The sequence below is a fragment of the Triticum aestivum genome, chromosome 7A, assembly GCF_018294505.1.
Source record: "Triticum aestivum cultivar Chinese Spring chromosome 7A, IWGSC CS RefSeq v2.1, whole genome shotgun sequence".
NCBI classification, from domain to species: Eukaryota; Viridiplantae; Streptophyta; class Magnoliopsida; order Poales; family Poaceae; genus Triticum; species Triticum aestivum.
In genome coordinates, this window is record NC_057812.1 from 736,031,926 (window position 1) to 736,045,800 (window position 13,875).

Below are 13,875 nucleotides of genomic sequence, written 5' to 3' on the forward strand. Positions count from 1 at the left end.
TGGTTTCCTTAAGGAAGAATTTTATATGATGAAGCCGGAAGGTTTTGTCGATCCTAAGAATGCAGACAAGGTGTGCAAGATCCAACGCTCGATTTATGGGCTAGTGCAAGCATCTCGGAGTTGGAACATTCGCTTTGATGAGATGATCAAAGCGTTTGGGTTTACACAGACTTATGGAGAAGCCTGCGTTTACAAGAAAGTGAGTGGGAGCTCTGTAGCATTTCTCATATTATATGTAGATGACATACTTTTGATGGGAAATGATATAGAACTCTTGGACAGCATTAAGGCCTACTTGAATAAGAGTTTTTCAATGAAGGACCTTGGAGAAGCTGCTTATATATTAGGCATCAAGATCTATAGAGATAGATCGAGACGCCTCATAGGTCTTTCACAAAGCACATATCTTGATAAGATATTGAAGAAGTTCAATATGGATCAGTCTAAGAAGGGGTTCTTACCTGTGTTACAAGGTGTGAAATTGAGCTCAGCTCAATGTCCGACCACGGCAGAAGATATAGAAGAGATGAGTGTCATCCCCTATGCCTCAGCCATAGGTTCTATTATGTATGCCATGCTGTGTACCAGACCCGATGTAAACCTTGCCGTAAGTTTGGTAGGAAGGTACCAAAGTAATCCCGGCAAGGAACACTGGACAAAGGTCACGAATATCCTGAAGTACCTGAAAAGGACTAAGGAAATGTTTCTCGTTTATGGAGGTGACTAAGAGCTCGTTGTAAAAGGATACGTCGACGCTAGCTTCGATACAGATCTGGATGACTCTAAGTCACAAACCGGATACGTGTATATTTTGAATGGTGGGGCAGTAAGCTGGTGCAATTGCAAGCAGAGCGTCGTGGCGGGATCTACATGTGAAGCGGAGTACATGGCAGCCTCGGAGGCAGCACATGAAGCAATTTGGGTGAAGGAGTTCATCACCGACCTAGGAGTCATACCCAATGCGTCGGGGCCGATCAAGCTCTTCTGTGACAACACTGGAGCTATTGCTCTTGCCAAGGAGCCCAGGTTTCACAAGAAGACAAGGCACATCAAGCATCGCTTCAACTCCATTCATGAAAATGTTCAAGATGGAGACATAGATATTTGTAAAGTACATACGGACCTGAATGTAGCAGATCCGTTGACTAAACCTCTCCCTAGAGCAAAACATGATCAACACCAGAATTCCATGGGTGTTCGATTCATCACAATGTAACTAGATTATTGACTCTAGTGCAAGTGGGAGACTGTTGGAAATATGCCCTAGAGGCAATAATAAAAGCATTATTATTATATTTCCTTGTTCATGATAATTGTCTTTATTCATGCTATAATTGTGTTATCCGGAAATCGTAATACATGTGTGAATAATAGACACCAACATGTCCCTAGTAAGCCTCTAGTTGACTAGCTCGTTGATCAACAGATAGTCATGGTTTCCTGACTATGGACATTGGATGTCATTGATAACGAGATCACATCATTAGGAGAATGATGTGATGGACAAGACCCAATCCTAAACATAGCATAAGATTGTATAGTTCGTTTGCTACAGTTTTTTCAATGTCAAGTATCCTTTACTTAGACCATGAGATCGTGTAACTCCCGGATACCGTAGGAGTGCTTTGGGTGTACCAAACGTCACAACGTAACTGGGTGACTATAAAGGTATACTACGGGTATCTCCGAAAATGACTGTTGGGTTGACACGGATCAAGACTGGGATTTGTCACTCCATATGACGGAGAGGTATCACTGGGCCCACTCGGTAATGCATCATCATAATGAGCTCAAAGTGACCAAGTGTCTGGTCATGGGATCATGCATTACAGTACGAGTAAAGTGACTTGCCAGTAACGAGATTGAACGAGGTATTGGGATACCGACGATCGAATCTCAGGCAAGTAACATACCGATTGACGAAGGGAATTGTATACGGGGTTGCTTGAATCCTCGACATCGTGGTTCATCCGATGAGATCATCGAGGAGCATGTGGGAGCCAATATGGGTATCCAGATCCCGCTGTTGGTTATTGGCCGGAGAGTCGTCTCGGTCATGTCTACATGTCTCCCGAACCCGTAGGGTCTACACACTTAAGGTTCGGTGACGCTAGGGTTGTAGGGATATGTATATGCAGTAACCCGAATGTTTTTCGGAGTCCCGGATGAGATCCCGGACGTCACGAGGAGTTCCGGAATGGTACGGAGGTAAAGAATTATATATAGGAAGTGCTATTACGGGCATCGGGACAAGTTTCGCGGTCACCGGTATTGTACCGGGTCCACCGGAAGGGTCCCGGGGGTCCACCGGGTGGGGCCACCTGCCCCGGGGGGCCACATGGGCTGTACGGGGTGCGCCTTGGCCTATATGGGCCAAGGGCACCAGCCCCAAGAGGCCCATATGCCTAGGGTTCAAGGAAGGGAAGAGTCCCAAAGGGGGAAGGCACCTCCTAGGTGCCTTGGGGAGGAGGGATTCCTCCCTCGACCGCACCCCCCCTAGGAGATTGGATCTCCTAGGGCCGGCGCCCCCCCTTGGACTCCCTATATATAGTGGGGAAGGAGGGCCTCTCATAACACATCTTTGGTGCCTCCCTCTCCCTCTCCAACACATCCTCCTCCTCCATAGTGCTTAGCGAAGCCCTGCCGGAGTATTGTGGCTCCATCACCACCACACCGTCGTGCTGCTGCTGGAGCCATCTTCCTCAACCTCTCCTTCCCCTTTGCTGGATCAAGAAGAAGGAGACGTCACGCTGACCGTACGTGTGTTGAACGCGGAGGTGCCGTCCGTTCGGTGCTAGGATCTCCGGTGATTTGGATCACGTCGAGTACGACTCCCTCATCCCCGTTCCTTGAACGCTTCCACTCGCAATCTACAAAGGTATGTAGATGCATCCGATCACTCATTGTTAGATGAACTCATAGATGGATCTTGGTGAAACCGTAGGAAATTTTTTGTTTTCTGCAACTTTCCCCAACAATCCCTATGCCACTGGATCCAAACATGCATATGGCACAGGATCAGAACGACGACGACAATGATACATTTGGCAACGTCGATCAGTACTTTGCCGATCATGGGTAAGGTGGCGACTTCATGGGGCCTCCTTCTGAAGAACCGAACCCAACAAAAGACGTGCGCAATCTAGCTGGTACCGCGGAGAAGCCAAGTTGCAACAGGCGTCGTCTGCAGTTCAGCTCTCAGGAGATGCCTCCAGCTGCCAACTTCACCGAGCCTCAGACAGGCGAGGTGCGAAATATTATCAGCCCCAACACACTCAAGAAGGCGGTCTGTGAGCAGAACTCGGTCCCATTACAGGAGAAGAAGAAGGCACGCAAAAGAAATACTAACAAGGGTGCGGGACAGTCGGCACCGAGTACGATCTGTGCTCAGGACGGGCCACCTTCACCTAAGGATTTAATGAGGAGGCTGCATGTGGCGGGTAGGCCGATGCTACCGAGAAATATGCTCGATGCTGCAACCGGTGCTATGCGGAGTCTGCATGACAGTGTTCTTTCTTTGGAGAAGCGGTGTCTCAGAGAGAAGGATGTGGCATACCCGGTCGCGGCCAAGGTGCCAGGGGGCAAGGGCTTTGTGGATAACTCCATCGGGGGTACGATCGTTCTGCGGTTTGATGACATCCACGCTATGTTGAACCTTCATCCGCTGCACTACACCTTCGTTCGGCTATTTTCGCTGAGTATGGAGATGCGGATCATTCGCGACAAGACCCCGGACATCGTGATAGTCGACCCCTTCTACATGCGTGCCAAGATCTTGGGCAGCGCTGGGGACTGGCAAGTCGCGAGTTCTTACCTCGAAGCCGTCATTCTGGCAAACCAAGATAAGGATAACTTCCTCGTGCCTTACTTTCCCGAGTAAGTCCTCCCCTCAACCGCCCCGTAACATATGAATTCTTATATTTCGATCGTTTTTCTTTTAACATTCTGTGTTTTCTGCAGTGACACACATTGCACGCTCATCCTCCTAAGCCCCAAATATTCCATGGCCACGTATTTTGACCCGGACCGTCATTCGAACGTAGACTACACAAATGTCAAGAAGGTTCTTGATGATGTTCTCCCCGGCTACGCCAAATCTGGAGGCACCTTCACCAGGCCTATTCGTAAGTACGGCAAGCACGTGTTCTCCCACAATACGACGTTCTGCTGCGTCAAGCAGCCGCCTGGCGGTCAGAAGGGTGCCTACTACGCCATCCATCACATGCGGGCGATCGTACGGGACCATCATCAACTTCTGCTATCGAGTAAACTCAAAGATTGGGCTGCGAGCATGTCGGCAATCCAGGACGCGGACATCAGACAAGAATTCTTTCGCATCCAGTCGAAGTTTGCGGAAATCATCCATCAAGATGTCCTTCGTACCTTGGGGCAGTTCTACCTCAGAAATCAACCGTCCAACAGTGACATCGACACAATGCTACAAATGCAGGCTGACAACGACCGTTATTTCATGACTCCCACGATAGACGGCGGCTTCATCCACGCTCCGGTCCCTTGAGTCGAGTCGAAAGCAGTGATGCTGTGTCTAGTTCTGAAACATCGATTGGCTCATGTTGTAATTAAACTTTAATGAACTTGTAGTATATCTCTTTGGTTTTGAGAGTCGTTCAACTTAGATGTAATCGATGCTATTAATGTCTTGCTTTTCTCTTCCGATCGTTCTGTTGCATACTTATATATTTCTTATGTATTGTCTGTGAATTGGCACTAATGTTTCGTTTGGCTAGTGGATAGCGATGTCGTCGTATGTCGTGTACAAGGGTAAGGTTCCCGGAGTCTACGACGACTGGGAGGAATGTCGGAGACAGGTTCACCGATTCAGCGGTAACAGTTACAAAGGGTACACCACTAGGGCCGAGGCCGAATCTAGATACGCCCGCTATCTAGCGGGAGAGGGGAGGGAGCGTTGGAGGAACCGGATGAAGACGAGTTTCATCGTGATGATGCTCATCGTGATGACCGCAGCTCTCTTCTATGTGATGGTAGTTTAGATGATCGATATCGACTTGTAATGTGAAGACAAACTCGCTACTCGCGGTCTCGAGACTTGTAATATAATGTTCTATCTTTGTTCGGTCTTTTCAATTCGGAGACTAATATGATGAATTGTATTCGGAGACTAATATGATGAATTGTATTCAGAGACTAATCTTTTATTGTATTCGATGAATCTGTTGTTGATGTGTGTTGTCTATATTTTGTCCAATTATACATTTTGTAACCTGTGCAAAAAACGGAAAATTAAAAAATTAAAAAACCTAATATTCATACTAATGGCGCATCACATCACAGTGCGCCATTAGTATGCCAAAGGATACTAATGGCGCATCATTAAACAGTGCGCCATTAGTATGCCGAAGTTACTAATGGCGCATCTTGTTGTTGTGCGCCATTAGTATGCCAAAGCACCTGGGTATACATGGCCCCCTACTAATGGCGCACTGTTGTATATACTAATGGCGCATCTAAGGTCCGCCATTAGTATACCAGATACTAATGGCGCACCAGTGGTGCGCCATTAGTAAAATATACTAATGGCGTGGCACTAATGGTGCACCACTAATGCGCCATTAATGGCCAAATTAGGTGCGCCATTAGTAGGCCTTTTCCTAGTAGTGAAGCCTCCCGCGGCCCGTACTGCCGCGCCGCCCGCGACGCTCTTCCTCTTCCGCTCTGACGCAGTGCTCCGCCGCCCCTCGTCGCTACTCCGGCGCCGGCCGCTGCCTTCTCCCACCACCGCCTCGTCGTTCCGGCAAGGCCGCGCCGCCACCGCCCGGCGCCGGCGACCGCGCCGACGAGCGCCGCCTCACCGCCCGGCGACGACCTCGTCCAAGTCCGGCCCCCCCTCCACCTCCGGCAAGCTTCATCCAGCTCCGGCCGCCGTCCGCGCTGATTCCGGCGAGTTCCGGTCATCCTCGAAGAGCGCGCCGATCCGGATCTAGATCTGGGAATAGTACATCTTTTGACTTTTTCTCAGAAACCCTAACTATATTGTATATTTCTTCGTGCCGTAACTTTGCATCCGTAGATCCGTTTTGCGCGTGTAGCATATCAAAATGTTCGCCTCAGAGAGTACGTCATTTCATCTCATTGCATTATTTTCATTTGAGCTCATCTTGATGCCCGAAATGCTGTTGGAAGAGTGCTATTTGAGTTAATTGTCAGATCTGCTGCTCCAAATAGCTATTTGTCATTTTTTCCATTATTAATGTGTGCATGATATGCCCCTGAGCTCTACATGTGTTTTGTTATATGCTTTGCCATCTTTACAGAGGTGCTACCATGTATTTTTGTAATATGTGTGGTGACTAGCACAAGCTTGCAAAGTGGTGCATTCATTAATGTTGATTTCAGGGACTTAGAATTTCACCAAGTCCTTGATTTGTTTTTATCAATATGCCATATGTTCATGTTGTTTTCTAGTCATCCATGCCTCTAATGAGGATGATCAGTAAGGATGATTTGTTAATCTTGTAGTGCTCTATCCATCCATGTCTTTGTTTACAATTATGGAGCACCCTAGCTCGAGTCAATCGAGCTCTACTTTTGCTATTTCGTGAATCTGGGCAGATTGTCTACTTGTTAGCGATTTTGCCGAGGATGTTGTTCTTGATCCGTGCATGATATGTTGTTGTTCTTGCCATTTCTAGCTTATATAATGTGTATTATTGATGGGTGTATGCTTATATTTTCATGCCATGCTCTGTAGTGAGTGCATCGAGCTCGTTAATATGCCTACTCGTTAACAGTTTTGCATGTTCCAGTTTTTCACTAAGTCTGTAACCTGATTATGTTTTTGCCATGTTCACATGCTTGCAATTATATTTTGTGATCCCTTTTGGCTCAAGGTCACTAAGGGAATTTTGTTAAGCTCCTTGAGTAGCTTCATGTCATGCCTTACTTTGCCATGTTAAGTTCCTGTAGCATATTGTTTTCATGCTCCAAAGTGTGCTACCTGATCTGAAATTCCAGACTAGTGTTAATTTCACTAAGTCTAAAACCTGTTTACCAATTGCACTTTTGCCATGCTTGTTTGAACCTGTTAATGGATGAATTGGCCGTAGCTCAGTGTTCATCTTTTGTTAAGCTTTATGAGTGGATCCCTTCCATGTATTTTGTTGCCATATTTGGGTGCTGTAATATGATTATCTTGTTGCATTTAGATTGCTACTTGTTGTTTATCGCAGACCGGTGTCATATTTGTTTTGCTTGCCATTTCCAAACCGTGCATCCGATTCCGGTATTCTTTATATCGATTTCAACCGAAATCACCTCACCTTTCCAGTGGCACTCTTGAATTTCCAAGGTGAGGCCAGGTTCATTCATTCCTTGTCAAATCTTGCATATGCATCACATATCGCATCCCGCATAGCATACCATGTTTGCATCATGTTGTTTGAGCTTTGCACGTGGTTGATTGCGTTCCTTTTGCTTGTTTGTCTTGTTTGGGTAGAGCTAGGAGACGAGTTCGCTAACGAGGAGCCCGTTGAGTTTGCTTTCGAGGATCCAGTCAACTCTGACAACTTTGCAGGCAAGATGATCATACCATCAAAATCACTTCTATCTTTGCTTCGCTAGATGCTCGCTCTTTTGCTATGCCTATGCTACGATGCCTACCACTTTCTTATCATGCCTCCCAAATTGCCATGTCAAACCTCTAACCCACCATGTCCTAGCAAATCGTTGATTGGCTGTGTTACTGCTTTGCTCAGCCCCTCTTATAGCGTTGTTAGTTGCAGGTGAAGATTGGAGACCGTTCCTTGTTGGAACATTGTTTACTTGTTGGGATATCACTATATTATCTTATTATCTTAATGCATCTATATACTTGGTAAAGGGTGGAAGGCTCGGCCTTCTTGCCTAGTGTTTTGTTCCACTCTTGCCGCCCTAGTTTCCGTCATATCGGTGTTATGTTCCCAGATTTTGTGTTCCTTACGCGGTTGGGTGATAACGGGAACCCCTTGACAGTTCGCCTTGAATAAAACTCCTACAGCAATGCCCAACCTTGGTTTTACCATTTTCCACCTAGCCTTTTTCCCTTGGGTTTCGCGGACTCAAGGGTCATCTTTGTTTTAAACCCCCCCGGGCCAGTGCTTCTCTAAGCGTTGGTCCAACCTAGAGCACCGTGCGGGGCCGTTCCTTGGCAACTTGGGTTACGTTGGCTCCCGTACACTTAGCTTATCCGGTGTGCCCTGAGAACGAGATATGTGTAGCTCCTATCGAGATTTGTCGGCACATTCAGGCGGTGTTGCTGGAGTTGTTTTATCTTTGTCGAGGTTGTCTTGTAGAACCGGGATACCGAGTCTGATCGGAATGTCTCGGGAGAAGGTTTATCCTTCGTTGACCGTGAGAGCTTGTGATGGGATAAGTTGGGACTCCCCTGCAGGGATTTGAACTTTCGAAAGCCGTGCCCGCGGTTATGGGCAGATGGGAATTTGTTAATGTCCGGTTATAGATAACTTGAACCTTAACTTAATTAAAATGAATCAACTGTTTGTGTTACCGTGATGGTCTCTTCTCGGCAGATTCCGGGAAGTGAACACGGTGTTGGAGTAATGTTTGCCGCAGGATGTTCTCTAGTTCTTCGTTCGAGCTTTGCCTCCTCTTCTCGCTCTCTTTTGCGAACAAGTTAGCCACCATATATGCTAGTCGCTTGCTGCAGCTCCACATATTACCTTACCTTACCTATAAGCTTAAATAGTCTTGATCGCGAGGGTGCGAGATTGCTGAGTCTCCGTGGCTCACAGATTACTTCCAAACCAGATGCAGGGCCTGATGACTCCATTCCAGATGATGCGCTTGAGCTCAAGTGGGAGTTCGATGAAGCCTCCCGTCGTTACTATGTGTCTTTCTCTGATGATCAGTAGTGGTGCCCAGTTGGGGCGATCGGGACCGTGTCGCATGTCGGGTTGATCTTTTATTTTGGCACCGTAGTCGGGCCATGAGTGATTGGATGATGTAATGCTATTTATGTACTTTGTTTGACGTGGCGAGTGTAAGCCAACTATGTACCTTCCCCTTTTATTATCTATTTACATGGGATGTTGTGAAGATTGCCTTACTTGCGACATTGCTTTCAATGCGATTATGCCTCTAAGTCGTGCTTCGACACGTAGGAGATATAGCCGCATCGAGGGCGTTACATAAGTGGATAAGTCATTTTGAAGCATTACTTGGTTTGTTAAATCTACTACTCTACATTTTCAACAAGCTAAATATATCGTTTTGTTAACTTGGATCTGTTCTTTCAATTTTATGCCCATGTAGTGATCCAGTAAAGATATGTGCATCTGAGAAGCATAAATTATGCTCTATTCTAAGGAAATTTCTTTCGACAGTGCTCTTTGCAAACTTGGAGTGTATATGAATTCTGAAGGTCAAGAAGGCAGCACCTTAGCAATATTTATTCAAAGCAACACGGAAGATCGAAAAATGATGGGTAAGTTAACCTCTTGGCAGTTCTTCCTCTTAAACTTTTCTACTTTGTTATTTTAAAGTCACCCATTTTCTGAATTGGTGTACTAATAAAGAACAGGTAAGAGTTCGTTTTCGTACATTTACGTATTCTGTTGTATATATAGTGCTCTGACTTGCTTAGTAAGATCTGCTTTGTACTTAAGGTCTAATTGGTAAGACCAAGCAACTTCCAAGAAATTTATATCTACTGACTGATTCCATGATATTAAACTGTATGTTGTTGTCGTTGATATATAGGGCATACATACATGTACAGACTTTACTAGACACATATTGTCAGATAAAGTTCAGTCTCTTTTTCTTTGTTTAAGCAAAATAGATGGCCTTATATGCATCTATTTCGATTCTGATATAACTGAAAGGATCATGTTATATGATCTATTACGTCATAGATAAATGGAAGGAGTAGGGTATGCCCTAATTAACTCTGACATCATATTCGATAATCAGTGTCTTTCTTTTACATGGACGGGATACTTATGAAGAGAATCTTGGTATGTATTCTTTGGATGCTCTCAAGTTTGCACGACACATTTAATTAAATTTAAATTTTATCAAATGATCAAATGCTTAGTTGGGAAATCATTAATTTGTAATTCTGGTCATCTTTTAAGTAGAGGCATACTTGGCTGAATTTGGTGCAACAGTTCATTATTCATGGCAGCTCTTATTTCTTTTCTATTTTCATGTGAGCTCAATTAATTAATGGGCAGACAAATAAGATGCTTCTCCATATAGATGGTGCTACTTAGTATGAAATGATATGTTTTGGTTCTACACACACATGCTAGATTATGCATCACTTTAAGAATTGACTGAAGTTATTTGTTAGTAGTACACAAAATGATCTGTATTTTTGGAACGACCACATGAGCATCTTTTTATTGACAAGCTTGGCATAATCTCCGGTCCACTTCTGCAACAATGCCAAGATAACCTATTATTCTTTCTTTATAAATATTTATTGATCCAAACAGATTGTTCCGCCCTATTTATATGAGATGATGGATGAATATATTTCCAAAATTTTCAAGCTCGCCCTAAACTCTTTCAATTGATCTACAATTTCCTGTATTCTAAATAAATAGTGCATCCAGGCATTATTGTAAGCTGAACAAAGTATTGACCTTCACCACATGTACAGATTTCCCGAATGGAAAGGGTCTACGAACATATTGGGTGAATGTGTCAATGCTATTACGTAAACATATCAATATCACACTTATCATGTTGAACGGTTACTTTCAATAATCTTACAACTATTTTAATATATTATTTATTGTATGCATAAAATATATCTTAAATGATGCAATATATGTGTTTCTTCTTTCTGACAATAAGCGAGTGTATTTGGTTGTTTGCATTATTTGTTCCGATTATTTTGATCTCTAACCCTTAGTTTCTGCAAACCTTTATATCGTAGTGCCTCCCTGTCTTGGGTTGATTTGCCAATCAAGTGCTATTTTTTATTTTAGTTGTGGAATATCACCATGATGGTGCAATGAGAGTTTGTTCCCTATTCACTGCAATATCGGAGGAATGGCAGGACTGCTAGAGAACTATAACGTGGGTTGATTTGACATAGATAATCCATAACTTGGTGTGTCGTGTGCACATCCATCGCCGGGTATGTATAATAGTAATCCATCTCATCATGGGATGTTAGTGTTGACAAAATCAAGGCGAAAGATACAAAAGGAAGATTTATGGGTGCATATTACTACATAATCTTGCTGCATGCTCTTCCTTCGATATTAAGTATTTCTGTTTTGGCATTACAATCTACTTTACCTTTGAGTTTCTCATTTACTTTTTTATCATAAGTTCATGTTGGCATATATTGTTGAAAATTTCCTTCCACTTAAATATAAAATGCGAAAAATCACATGATAATTTTTTAAAATAGCAAATAAGTGATATTGCTTTAACCAATTCATTATTTATATAGCTGGTAACACGTAGCAGTATAGTTGACAGCATGATACGTTCTCATGTAAAAGAGCTTTTTGTGTACATGGTTTATTGGTACTACTATTCCATCATTTATTGGAAACTCACATGTAGTGCTGGAATGTAGTAGGTAATTTGTTTTTGCATTTTAGTGTCATTTTTTTAGATAATGGTTTGACAATCTACATATGATGATTAGTGGCATTTTTTTGATGAATTGCATAGTTGAAAATAAATCTTTTCTGGTAGTTGTTGGCCGCATCAAAATATATTCCCTCCGTTCATCAATGTATAAGATATTCGGATTTTCTTAAATATAGACCAAATACGGACCGTAATGCGTGAACAAACATATTAAAATGTTTCTATATACATTCAATTTAGAAAAAAAAACTACTAGAACATCTTATATTCATGAACGGATGAAGTATATGCTTAAGAGTTCGCCCCACCTTAAAAAAATCCGTCCTCTGCCACTGCATAGAGCGTAGATCACAACACATGCAACACCAATTTTGAAATAGGACATACTTCATACAAACTGACATTTCACCGACATTTTCCTCCTCTGAAGTGCAAGTGAAGGTCCAAGGAGGCGTAGGGGTCGGAGTCCTCGTCTTCCTTGTACTCCAGTCTGATGAGGGCTCGGCGGCGGGGGGGGGGGGGGGGGGGGGGGGGGGGGGGGGGAGGGTTTGCTCGTCAGCAAGGGCTTTGGCTCGGGCTTCTTTCTTCACTTCGAGTTGTGAAGCCTCAAACCTGTCTCAGAGCACCTTCGTGTTCTTTCATCGACAACAGTTGCATAGAATCCTTCATGGTAAAGGACATGTGGAGGATGTCTCAGACCACCTCGCCGGTGGCATAGCCATAGGGTGCCCAGGGTGGTCCATATACCACACTGAGATTCAGCTAATTTTGCTAGTATACCTCGGTAAAAAAGGACGCCCAACTAGGTTTAGGTCCAAGCCCATGAACTGAGCGAATGATTCAGTTCTCCAAGCCTCCTCATATGGTCTATCTATACGACTATACCTAGCCTCTGCTGACATGTCCCGATTAATTGGGCAAACAATGGAGCAGATTTACAGAACTGAGGCGTTCCAATCATGATTGGCCGATTTCTTCCAAATATTATCCCGATTTACTCAAGCAGTGATCCGATGACCCATGATGCCAGTAGTTCCATTGGTGGACTGGGGCGCCACGACGTGACCAGCGGAGCACTTGGCAGGCCGGCGACTGGCGACGCGACTGAGAGCAGGCAGAGAAAGGAAAAAGTGTATTTTAAAGTATCACCTCCATCTTCTTTATTCAAAGTATGATTTTCATCTCCTTGAATCTAAAAGTATGATAATCTTTAGCAAGTTTAACCTAGAGGGTTTATGGTCTTTTTGTGATTGAGCATTGATTACGGGTTCATTCCAATTGACAATTCATTAATTGAACTTTTATATTGTAGAATTGTTCTATAGTGAAGCTGGCCAGAGACATTGCATCTCTTTTTTATTGAATGGTTTTCTAGCCATATACATTGTGCAAGATGTTTTTCTTCAAAGTGAATGAAGATGATATAATTCGACTCTAATGGCCATGAAAAGGCGTTGTCCTTGACAAAGAAAGTGTGGTATTTTCGTTCTGCGAATTTAAGACTTAAATGTGAATTTTAATATACTCTGCAAGATCTTATTGATTTTGCGCTTTGATAAATTAAATATTAGTATGTTGTATTTTTGTTATTTTTATGCTAAATTGACCACCCTGACTTAAAATCCTAGTGCCACTGCACCTCACCTTCCTGGGAGGAGGATAGGACGACCACTATAGCAGAGGAGGCAGACACGTCACGCGAACTGGATCCGCCCAACAAGATGGACGTGGAACACTAGGCTGCTTGACCCATAGCCTTAGACGAGGACAACTCGCCACCCTTATTCCACTCGCGCGGGACAGCTAGAGGAGCTTGAACTGTGCTTCAGTGAAGAAGGCGGGAGATGGGTGAGCAGCCAGCGCCAGGCTCTTGACCCGTGACGGGGAGGCAGGAACGGTGCTTGGCTGCTCTAGCCATGTCAAGTGGTGGGGATGATGAACGACTTGGATCTACAACTTCATTTGCGAAAACAAAATACATGGCAAACATTGAAATAAATGATTGTGGTGCATGTAAAAATATTCATAATGAGTAGGGAAATTCCATGATAGATATGTATGGTGTATTTTTTAGGAGATATTTTTGCTTATGTGCTGGAAAACTTTAGGAAGTTCTCCCAAGGGATGTTGATGTACTAGTGAAGTATGCTCCACATCTCAATGTGAAAGTGAGCAATGTGAGCAACGCGGAGCACTGAAGAGGCCAATAATTATAAGATGAAATGGAAGTGTTGATTTTGAGCTTGCATTAAGCATAAATAACTCACCTACTACACTTGAAAT